Raw genomic sequence first — 12,804 nt, 5'->3', positions numbered from 1 at the left:
TCAACGGAATGAAATAATGAATGCACGAACAAGAAAGAATCAATCAATCAATCGGATCGATCAGTGCTGCAGACGTATTTCCAGTGCCCACTCGCGTATTTTCCAGTGAATAACTCTGTTTTCATTGCCCGAAAATCCATCCTTCGGTGTGACACGCGGGCCTCCTTCCTGCGCGTGTCTGCTCCCTTCCCCCACAATCTTTCTCGGATGGAGGAAATCTCTCTCTGACGTTGCACCGGGCTCCCTATTGGGCAGCAGAAATAAGCGTCATTTTCCTCAATAAGCCACTACTACTACTCTCCAGAAACTTCGGGCCGGGGCGGCCTTTGCACCAGCCGGCTATCACTTGTGCTAGGGGTCAACCATGCGAGGACATTATCCAGTGTTCGAAGTTGAAGTTGAAGGTTATTCATGTGCAAAACATAGGCACATAAATATAATATACAGACGAGTGTCCCAAAGTAATAATACTGAAAACGGGTCCCTCGGTTAGAAACTACAACAGAATTGTACAGTTGTTGGCAGCATATCAATGGATGGCATAATACGTAGTTGCAAGAAATGCAAACGATAAACGCAGTACTCCGCTCCTGCGTCTGCAGTAGATGCCCGCCATCTACTTTGGACGTGCCCTGGGGCAAAGATAATTCGCGAAAGTGTACTTAAAGGTGGGAAAATGAACAGTGATGAAGTTGAAGGCTATGAACGATGGATTATGGATAACACATTTTATAAATCACTATTGCAGTATCTCTATGAAACGGGCCTGCATGGTTATATTCAGTTTGAGAATGACGTTATGCCGCGTGGCAACCCAAGCAAAAAAAAAAAAAAAAAAAAAAAAAAAACGTGTTGCTGGTGTACTGCTTTGCGTGCTACGCACAGCATGCTACGAATGCGAAAGCATTATATGCCACATGAATGCGGAAAATCCGGCGTCCCTTGTTAACGTCCGATGGCACCAAAACCCACGCGACCAAGTGATGACGTCACATTCCCGGCGTTGGACCTGCTGCGGCTCGCACTGCGAAATCCCACGGTGAACAGGGACGCCGTGGCCCACACCCAAACAACCGACCTGGCCCACTCCCAAAATTGGATTGAAGTGGATTAAAGTGAATTAAGGTGGATTAGAGTGGATTAAGGCGGATTAAGGTTGGTACAAATTAGAGCAAGGTGGATTAAAGTGGAGTTTTAATTTAAGGGGATAACTTAGACAAGTCCTAATGCTTTCGCATTGAAATCACGTAAGGGTACTTAAGTGACTGTCAAATTTTAATATTCACCCTGGCGGCAGATCCAACGTAAGGAACCGCAAGGCCGAGGAGGGTCATCACCGTGCCACTTGTTGCAGCTGTAAAGGTAATATGTAAATATGGCCGAAAACGGTGTTTTAATGAAGCTTTAGCACGGGGTCAACACCGATGCCGCCTATTCAAATACATGTAAAACGCAGAAACGCTTTCACGAAGCACACCCTGGACCAATTTGAATGACTTTTTTTTTTATTTGCGAGAGGAAGTTGCATTGTAGTGACTTGCTGAGGCGAATTTTTATTTAGGGCCTGGAATTCTGTTAAGAATTGTTGAAAATTGGCACGCTAAAAAAAAAAAAAAATAGGACAAGGTTTAGAACTGCGTAACTCTGCTCCAAAAACAGAAATCGCTGTTCTGCCAACTGTATCTGTTAGATCATCTAAAGAGGACAAATTTCGTATATAAATTCACGGCTCGCGCGAATCTGTTAAAATGATTACGGGTGTCTTGCAAAAGTCCTACTCACATAATAGTGATATATTTCGTGTTATGATAAATTAATTTTGTCTGCTTTACATGTAATATTGGGTGCTGTTCGCAGATTTGGGACGAGATTTTTCGTACCTGAGTCAGGAGTTGTGATAGTTTTGTTCTTGAAATTTTGAGATTTTCAACAATTTGTTAATTAAAGAATTCACGGCCTGAATCAAAATTTCGCTTCGTACAGTCGCCAGATTTTAACATTTCTCTCTAAATACCTTATTAAATTTGGTGTAGTGGTAGCCGAGAAAAATTATTGCTCCAAACTTATCAAAGCTTTCCAGGCCTTCTTCCTAAGCCACATAACCTATATAACCCCTTACCTTAATTGGAGCAGGGCAGAGAAAGCCAAATTAGGCGCGCTTATAAGAACGGGCCTCAAACGTGTGCTGGGACTTTCCCAGTCCACGAGCATGGAACGACTACTGAAGCTAGGGCTCCATAACACGATAGACGAAATTATAGAAGCCCACTCGGCGGCGCAGGTTTATAGACTATCGTCCAGCAAGGCAGGAGTTAGTATACTAAACGAGGCAGGCATTCGGCCCAGGAACGACCCCGAGGATAAAGTCTGTCTACCTAAAAACGTTAGTTCCCTAATCAAGGTAGACCCGATTCCGCGCAACATTCACCCAGTACACAATCAGGGTAGAAGACGTGCGAGAGCTCAGGCAATCCTCAAACAGATCACTCGACAGGGACTACACGCTCTATTCGTAGACGCCGCTAGATACGACAGTGAAGACGCGTTCGCCCTATCGGTAGTGGATGCGAAAGGCAATCTGGTGAATGCGGCCTCTGTGCGCACCAATTCTGCTCACGAGGCGGAGGAGGCGGCTATCGCCCTGGCCATACACAGCGCACATTCTCCCCTCTTCGTCTTGGACTGCCGTACAGCCGTTAGGTCCTTTTCGGCGGCGCGCGTATCGAAACAGGCGAATAGAATTGCGATCAACAAGCTCACTAATTTCAGTCAAATTGGCACGGAAGCATATTTCCACATTTCATGGTTCCCGGCCCACCTGGGAGACTCAATCCAACCGCACGGCTGCAACCCCAACGAAAGGGCTCACCGGCTGGCGCGCGATTTCACGACCCGCGCAGCCGTCAACGGCCCTCCTCGTAACGAGGCTAGCATCCAGAAAGACCCATTGTGCACCTTTCACGAGATCGTCTCACACTACCGCTTGGAAAGAAGGTGGTTCTCTCCTCCTCACCCAAAACTAAATAAACCACAAGCTAGCACGCTCAGAATGTTACAAACCCGCACGTACCCCATTCCGCGGTCCCTTAGCAGGATAGACCCGCACTTCCCGCAGTCATGCCCCAAATGCGGAGCCGACTCATGCTCTTTCGATCACATGCTCTGGCTGTGCCCAGCCATAGAAAACTCTATGCTTGCCACAAAGGAACAGTGGGAGGAGTTCCTAAGAAGCGACCACCACCACATCCAACTACAGGCAGTCCACAGGGCCCACGACATCGCAACGGGATTTCGCCTCCCGGTGCCATCGTGGGCGGAGCCACCGACTTGACCTGAGGGAGCCTTCGGCTCCCCCTGGCCAGTTTCTCAGGACCAATAAAAGTTCTTGTCACTGTCACTGTCTTCGAGCCCATGTATTATTGCGATAGCAATTATATGGACACTCAAAAGCAGATTTCTGCCGTCGGCGTCGCCGTCGCCGTCGCCGTCGCCGTGAGGTTCCGTATGACGTCATTTGGAGATGAAATCGTCGCCGCGCGCCGAACGCTGTATGTGCGAGTGAAAGGGCGCGACGGGCGCGTCTTTCACGGGGAGTGAACGCACGGCGGAGAACAAACGCGCGTTCTGCGCCGTGCTCGCTTAAGGGCTGCAGAAGTAGGCGTCTCTTTTCTCCTTTACAATCACCATATATGTAGAGCAAACGCGCCTTCTTCGGACGCGCGAGAGGCCGTGGGGGAGGGGGAGGGAAGGGAGGCGACGTTTAGCTGCGGCACCAAGTGCCTGAGCCGTGCTCCCTCAAGGGCTGCAGAAGATAGCGCCAACCTTTCCCTTTCCCTCAAGAACCACTTACCACAAGTGCCTATTTATATCAGAGGCTCCAGCAACAGTCACCAACGCCGCACGCATTTTGAGCTAACGCGGGCAAAACGCCGATGGCGTCGACAACAGTTCTGCGTGTTGTTGCTACCAAAGCCGCTCACCTTACTTCGTATGACATTGCTGTGTTGCTATCGCATTCATTGCTTCGCCCTTAGGGCGAAACTGTGACATTTTTTATATGGAAGCCTCCGAGCTAAAGCATACGTCCCTGAGCGGTCTTTGATTCTTTGAAGGATACACCATCACTTTATCTTGCAATTATGCAGAACTGCGAGCCTAGATGGATATGAAAAAACTAAAGAAAAAAAAAGCTTGGATCGTTCTTGCTTCTTTGAGGCCTGCATATTGAAAGTGACAGGATGAAGATTGGTGGAACGAGGGATGTCGCCGGAGCCATGTTTGGATAAAGAGATTTGTCTTGCGACATCCAATGTTCCAATCTGTTCATCACTTCATCTCCATCTTCTCGCGAACTTCTCTATTGTTTGAAGTGTGTGAAACAAAGCACGGTGGCTTGTGTGTTGTATTTAATTGATGTATACCGTGTGTCCCAGCTTACATTAGCCAAGCTGTTCAGTGAAAAATAATGAAAAAAGAGATTAAACAAAACGCGGTGCAAGATACAAATATAAGACTTATGGTGTTTGGTCTTCAGAGGTCTGACAACCGAACGCTGTAAGTATTAAACTCGTATCTTGAACCGTGTTCTAAAGATTTTCTCTTTCGTGGAAGAGCTTGCCTAACGTTAGATGGCACACCCTGTGTACCTCAAGCTCAAGGCTGAAGATCTTGTCGTTGACGCGCGGCACACGCTTGGCGTTTGTTATCGTATCCTTGTTTGCATTTCACTCGACGCCGTAAATGAGAAGCGGAACCTAAAGCAGAACATCTAGGGACTTTAACGGAACCGAACGCTAGGCATATAGGCGCTTATTAGGCCCCATTATGATGTAGTAATGATGAAGGGGTTTTATGCCGTAGGCGCACATAGCGCCATCTGGCCAGTATTGTTGAGTCGAGCATGCCCTTCTCGTTGTATTGTTGTATTATCGCATCGCCTGCAAAATGAACGCGTACGTTCGCTTTCGTTAAAAAAAAGTTTTCGGGTTAGGTTATATATTAGGCTGATATATTACCAGAGTCCCGATATTACATTGCAGTTGCTTATCGATGTGTTTTTGGGAGAACGTTTGCTACGATAAACAATATGGAACATAGAGCCCAGAAATGTTATGAATTCATATATTAGGTTAAAAGAAATACTGTCTCACTAAACATCTTTATCAGTGCTTCAGCACTACGCAACTCTAACAAGATTTCAAAGAATATTTTGACAACCTCCCCCTAGATACCCCAAGCGATATTGGAGGTACTGTATGCTATAGGTAGTCCTCTGGCGCGGCTGCACTTGATTAAGCACGCAAACAATGAGAACATCCCTTGGTTGAGGTATTCTTGGTTGTGTCCTAAGAAATGGTTCATCAGTTGTTTCTCATAGTTCATAGTTCTGTCAAGGGTAGGAGCTGTGTTCTATGTCCGGAGTGTCTTCATGGCTGACATTAGACGGCTTTATCTGAACGTCCCTTACGATCAGTTTCGTTCACTTATCACGGTCCGACGCAGTGAAGAGACTTGCTTTGATTCGGAATTTTCGATGAGTGAGTCATAGCGCGTCTCCCAGAGATGCGAGCGGAGCGACGCGATCCCGATATGGAAGCCTTTGAGAAGCCTCGCGTCCGCCGAATCCCATAGTGCGTGGGATCTACATAATTTCTTTTGAGGTCGTGCTGTTTTGATGTACGTTTGTACCGTGCTGTTTCTTTTTGTTTGTGTGTGCAGGTTCTTTGCGATTTGTTATTCTACGCTATAGTCCCTAGGCAGGAATAAATTTTCTTTACAAGTTCATTCAATAATCGCTCCAGGGATACAATTGCAGCTTTACTACTCCCTCTGGTTTACCCTCACGTGCCGTGCAAGTTGCGGTCGACCGTCATGGGGTGCGTATACACGATATTTTTTTTTTTTGCCTGGTTATATTCGCAATCTCATATGGCTACAAGGATAGTGGTTTGGGCAAGTTGGCACATCATTGCGAAACGAGCACAACGCGCAAGAGCACAGAAAGACAGACACACTCGACACTGATTTCCAATAACCTTCATTGTTGGATGTCATCGCCTTGTGTCTTTCTTTCTGTGTCCCCGTATTCCGCGCTGTGCTGGTTTGTGGTATTTCGTACGGCGGTCTGTGGGTGGTGGTGTTTCCCACGTGATCGACTAGACCGGTGGGGTACAACCGCACCTTCCGTTGTGTCCCGATTGTCACATATTCAAGAATCCAGCCAGCATGTGTTGCACCAATGTGTAACACATGTTGTAACACATATCTTAGACTGTGTAGGGCTTTTTAGGTAGACGCGCTCGCTGGATTTCGTGGCCTCGGAGCTAACCGTTTTATTACATGTGGTTACTGCTCGCACAGTCGCTTCGCGCGGCTTCTAATTTCTGCGGGGGCCTTTTCTCTGTGACGCAACCGCTGCGAGGCAGACACTGCGGGACGTCATCGCCGTGCTCTGTTTTTAACTCTGGAGCGGCTGTAATGATAACTACGGTAGTTTATGTCGTAGTACCTTTTCTTACCCTAATGGTCCATTAGTACCCTAATGGACCATTAGGGTTACAGAATGGAAACCAAGAGAAGTAAAGCGCAGTCGAGGTCGGCAGAAAACCAGATGGGGTGAAGTTAGGAAATTTGCAGGCGCAAGTTGGAACACGCTAGCGCAAGACAGGGGTAATTGGAGATCGCAGGGAGAGGCCTTCGTCCTGCAGTGGACATAAAATATAGGCTGATGATGATGATGATGATGATGATGATGATGATGAACTTCGTTGGAGAAAAGGAGTTTCTTCGGCAGGTGTTCGTACCGCTACAACTGATGGGCCTGTGCGGTTTGTTTCTTGGCTAGCCTGGTTCCCGTAGATGGCATATATGAAAAGCAAATTCATTACATGTATGTACTACGCAGTATTTTCACACTCGTGATTTGTGTTTATGCGTTCTATAGTATGCATGCCAATTTTCTGTATATACATAATGTGATGCCATCAATGCATTAACACTTATAGAATGTCTCTGGTGGATCTTGGATTGTAGACTATATCTATGTGTTTATGTGCACTGAACGTGCCTACGTATGTGTGCAACCATTCGTTCACATCTTATTGTGTTTGTCCTCTCTCTTTGTCTAACAAGCAATGTTGTATAGGGTGTAGCACATTGATTGAAACTTTGGTCTGGTATAGCGCGGGCCATGTGTAGTGCCCAGCTTGTGGTGGTGTGCTGCCTTGGTGGTTTTGTGTCGTCATCGTAACGCCTCGCGAAATTCGTATCGTGATTTCGTAAAATGCAAGTTTTTTATCCTCTCAATACTGCAAAAGGCTTCGATGTTTATCGTTTGACAAGGGAACGCAAGCGAGAACTTACCGAGGCCAGCTATCACCAAAGGAGTCGTTTTTTCGGAGACGCGTATGTTCGGTGAAACAATGTCCACATATAGAACGGCTGCGTGGGAGTTGACAATGGACGATATAGTGCTGCAACGCGGAGAGAAACACGGGTAATAAAAATTAGTGGCCAGTAAAAAAAAATTATAAAAGGCTACTAACGTTTTCATCCTACCGCTGTACGACTGGTATATGGCAGAACCAGTGGATGCTGTATGCAATTACTAAGTACGACGCTCTGCAACTTTTATACAACTTTATGCAACTTTAAACAATGCTATGTAGGTATACTATAGGTGTTCGAATAACGAAAGTTTTCAATCTAAACGAGTACGAATATTCTAGAAAGAGGACCTTCGAATATCGAATCGAATACCGAATCGAATAATGAATATATCCAGTTTCTAAATAAAGTGATATATGAAGTTTGTATTTGGAATCAGTTGAGTAAAAACAAATAGAGATTCTTTCCGTAATTTGATACATCTAATGTCGTTTACGACTAAATGTCAGATTGAGAAGCTCTTAAATGAAAATTAACTGAAAGGTAATCAGTGACGGTGCACCAGTGAAAATGACAGTAATAAAACAAAAGAAAACAGCATGCAACGTTATAGAGCGGGTGTTTGTCTAAGCAGCAAAGTATAATATAACATCAGCGCACATAATTTTAATGATTCAACCTTGATGAAGTGGGCCAAATAATAAATTGCTTTGCTTAAATATAGACAACAAATAAGCAGGCCAACAAAGGCGAGGCAGGCTGATTTGGCGACTGGTAACTACTTTGTAGAGGTGATATCTCATACAAGCGTTCGCTCTCGAACTGGTGCGTTTACACAACAACTGCGAATCTGCTGTAGTATCACTTAAAGCTGACTTCGCTTCCATCGTTCCTTCTCCCTGCAGACTGCAACAATGGTTGCTATCATTCATAGTATCCGTACAGATTCGGGTGTTCGACAATTTAGAGTGATGAATTCTCCAATAGAACACGGATCGAGCAGCATAAACTATTCTATGCTCATTGGAAATTTCGAATATTGACACATCGCTAAAATAGATGCACGCAACGGCACAATTCACGGTGGGACTTGTTGAAATTGGGGGAGCAAGAGTGCTTCTTTCATTCTTTTCCGCTGGTGGATTAAGGTCGATTAAGGTGGATGAAGGAGGGTTAAGGTGGATTAAGGTTGATTAAGGAGGATTAGTATGTAAGGTGAATTAGGGTTGATTGAGGTCGATTGAGAAGGATTAGGTTAGAGTATGGTGGATTAGGGTTGATTACGGTGGATTGAGTTTGATTAAGGTGGATTAAGGTCGGGTAAGGAAGATTAGGGTGGATTGAGGTGCATGAAGGAGGATGAAGGGAGATTAGGGTTGATTAAGGTGAATTAGGGTGGATTAAATAGGATTGGGGTGAATTAAGGTGAATTACGGTAAGATTTTCAATGCTTTCGCCTTCGCGTCTTTTAAGGCAGAGCTAAGGACACCTGGGAAAATTTTGTTGCTTAATTATGCTAGGCTGTTGAAATACATAAACCGTCTTGGGATGCTTTAGTAGAGCGTGTTTCAACTTTTTACAGTTCCTTTCTGTGTTTTATATTGTGCTGAAGCAGAAGCAACCTTTCGTCTGTAAGGTACTTAGGCCAATTGCTGGAGTCTGTGCGATTCCTTTGGCACACCGACTCGCACCGCGATTCTGCCATGAACTTCATCCATTTTGGCTCCACCAATATAAGAAGAATATCTGGTCTAGTAATAGCTAATGTTCTCTGTGGTTACCGTTCAAATTCAAATAACACAAAAACAAAGATAAGCTGAAGGTAGATGTTCTAATGCACGATGTGGCTATCGCGGATTGATCTAATTGTTTTGAATATGAGGCGAGAAAACAATGCTCAAATGGAAAACGACTTCGCAATGGTCTCTTCCCTTACTTTCGCGAAAGAAAAAAGTGCTTCGCTTGCTTGCTCTTTCGTCAGGTTTCAACAGTACACGTCCTCATATGTTGAAGCTACGTCGACAAGAAGAAGAAAAAATGTTTGCACCCAATATTTTCAATTCATGTCTTGTTCGAGCACTGTTGCATAGCTGATGTGATGTGTATTAGAACGAAGGCGTATCATTATTCCTTCATAATAATGCACCTGTATTGAACAGAAACGACATTTTTCGTTTCTATCGCGGCCATTTGTAGCGCTTCTATCGTCAACATTATACTGTTCACCATGTCACGTGTTAATGATACCCTACTGTTTTATTTGCACTTTTGTTTATGTACTGACCCTGTGCAGCGAGGCTTTCGGACGCCGAAATCTGATAACAAACTAAACAAACTAATGACTAACCAGCTGACTTGCTCACTGGCTGAAACTAAGAGTAAAAGGAAGACAGTTAATTTTGATTGTCCTCTTTAGCTTTCATCTTGCTTGCCACTGTGCATAAGAATGCCACAAAATTTCTGCGGTACCCCGAAGAGGAAACGAGAAGTGGTCATCAATTATCTTTCTTATATGTGATTAGAAAACATACGCTTACAAAAGTCTACTGCATACAGTATCATAAAACAGAGAAGCCAGAAGTAATTTGGCCGAGGCACTTTGAACACTCGCTTGGTGTTACACTTTGACGGATGGAGCAAATTTATAGATGAGCTTAAAGTGCGACGCGACCTTATCGACGCGCTCACGACTCCAGCCAGGAACAAGCCCCGCACGCCATCGATGGCACTGGCGCTTGTGTTTATGTAGTACGGCACGATCTGAAATGAAGGGGAGGGGGACACGGACTACGTCACTGTACAGGAGTGATATGGATGTACACGCGTCTTTCATGTGCGATCCTATTTTTCGCAGTAAGGCCATAAAAAAACTGACGATGCATCCATCCTTGCAGCACTTCTGACATTGCAAAAACCGTGGCACGCAAGGACGCACAGGGTGTCGGACATGTCGAATCTTTAACGTAAGCTGGTAGTTACTAGCGTAATACATCGTGACTGCCCGAAGCGGGGAATGGTCACGATTTGGACTGTTGACGGCAAATGCTTCGGTAGGTAAGCGTCACCGATGTCAGCATCTACGTCGTATATGACGCCAGTCGTTGTTCCTTTCCCGTGGGTAAAGAATGAGCGCACTGAGATATTTCCTATCTGTGTGACGGACTTTAGCGCCTCGAGGATAGTCTTGTTTGTCACCTCCACAGGCAGTAAATTCTTCCTGCCGTTAATGCGAATCTCATTTACCTGCGCAGGAGCCATTCGATCAAAATATTCAGTTAAGGACTGCCTGTTAAGGGAGTTCAAGTTGTCTGTTGTGGTAGTTGGCACATAAGAGATCGTGAAACTCTGCTTGCCGTTATCCGTTTTTGGTTATGAATCCCGTGAAGTTGACGTCCTTCGCAGCTTCCTCTTCAACTGACGGGTGGTGAACGTTGTGAAACCAGCCTCCGATTCCATCTCTTCCACCGATGAGCTGTAGGAGGACTCGAGAGGATCGAATGCGACGTCGACGGTGGTCACCAATCTTCGGTCCATCTACTGGCGAGCTGCCAGGGTTCAAGATGCCTCTGGGGTGGCGGTCCCCCATCACGAAGGAGGACGTACTCCGCTTGGCTCGACCGGGAGGCGTGAAGAATTCTCAAAAATTGGAACTAACAGAGAGCTATCCAAGGCACACGTATGCCTCAATAATAATCATACATTGCCTTCGGCTTCGATACGCAAATAGCTAACAGCTATAGGCGACGAGATTGCGCTTGTGTCATTCACTACAGCAGCTACCTCGCTAACTCAAACAAGATTCGCATCATTTGGATTCAAATATTGCGTTGGTTCTGCGTTTTATATTTTCCGTATTTTTACAGCGAAGCTGTTAAGGGCTAGGTCCGTCAGGATCGTGTCCGCGTGTAGAAAAAACTGTCATCATCAGCCCTTAACACCTTTGCTGTAATACCCCATTGTGCTACTCGGAGCCGGCACCGAAGCCTCTTTCTCGAGTACGTAGCAATGGGGTTGGTTTACCATTGTTCTCCAAGCGAGTCACAGCACATGATGGATGACCCATTGTGTTGCGCTTCACCGTCGCCCTCTCCCCGTGCCGTCCGCGAGAGACGTAGTGCACCCCATTGTTCCGCGTCGCCGGCACCCTCACTCGCGTCCGACGGAAACAGTCGCCCATTGTGTTCCGCACCGTCTCTCCCCTAACAGTGTTGACAACGGCGAGAAGCCGTTTCGTGACGTGGAGATCGCGCTAGCGCTCTTATAAGTTGTCCTTTCGACTCACGATAGCCTGGCCGCGTGTCGTTCGTTCGGAATGCGTGCCCAGAAGCGCGAATGAGCACGCAAACGTCGCGAAAGAGCGTACTCAGCAGAACGTATACGTCAAGTAGTTTGGAAACCCTAGTCGAACAAGAGGTCGTTGGCCAAATACACCGCGAACGATTGCAGAGCCGGCAATGTGATCGGCGCCGGCGGGCCAACGCCACGGACGACGATCGGCCCAAAGAAGCCAAGCGCAGGATTCCACACCGTTGGAACAGTTCCCGGGTGCGTCGGCGAGGTTCCGAAGGGAGTTCACCGAGAAACCGTTCGGCGCCGCATATGCGGTGTGCGACCGACTCTGGTAGGCCCGCGACGTGTCTACGATCGGCGGCGTGATGAACGAGAACCAGCAAGAAACGGCTGCGGGAGCGTTGCAGCAGTGTCTCGCTTCTTCGACTGATGTCTACAAAGAGCTGGTGTGTGGGACGTGCTGGGAATCGCTGCTCAAAGGCGCTGTGCCCCGGTTCGCGACCGTGAACGAAGACAAGTACCCAACCGTACTCAATTCCCACCATAGTACAGCTTCGCTGGTATTCATCTCCACCAGAGTGGAAGGGCTGACAGTTTTTAACAGCGGAGCTGATTAAGCTTTTGGTTGCGCCGCGTAGTGCGAACAAAACTACGCCGGGCGATGACGTCACCGCGCGTTGCCTGGCAACCATCTCGCGGAGCGGCGTGTGCTTCGCCTCCTCTCCGTGCCGTGCACATGTTGCCTTGCTATGGGACGTCAAGGAGAGGGAAGGAGAGCGTGCGCGCGGCGCGCGCTATGCCCGGGAGAGAGAAAGAGAAAGTGAGAGCGAGAAATTGTAGCAGCACCAACGAGGCAACGCGCAAAGCTGCTGCCGACGCCTTCCGCGTTTCCCCGCGTTCGCGGCGAACGCGCGCGTTGTCCGTGTCTGCAGCAGGCGCCTCTGGCGGCGGCTCGGTAGGTTTCGACCAGTCATGCCCTGGCAAGTGTGGAGGCGCAGCTTGGCCGTGACGTCACCAGGGAGATAAAGCTCGGAGCCGCCGCGACGACGGCATAACTCTCGCTGACTCTGTGGCGAGTACATGTAGCCTTGACATGGGACGGCCAAAGAAGATCCGGACACCCGAAGA

The sequence above is a fragment of the Dermacentor silvarum genome, chromosome 11 (genome assembly GCF_013339745.2).
Source record: "Dermacentor silvarum isolate Dsil-2018 chromosome 11, BIME_Dsil_1.4, whole genome shotgun sequence".
Classification (NCBI taxonomy): Eukaryota; Metazoa; Arthropoda; class Arachnida; order Ixodida; family Ixodidae; genus Dermacentor; species Dermacentor silvarum.
Note: the sequence above shows the minus strand (reverse complement) of the source record.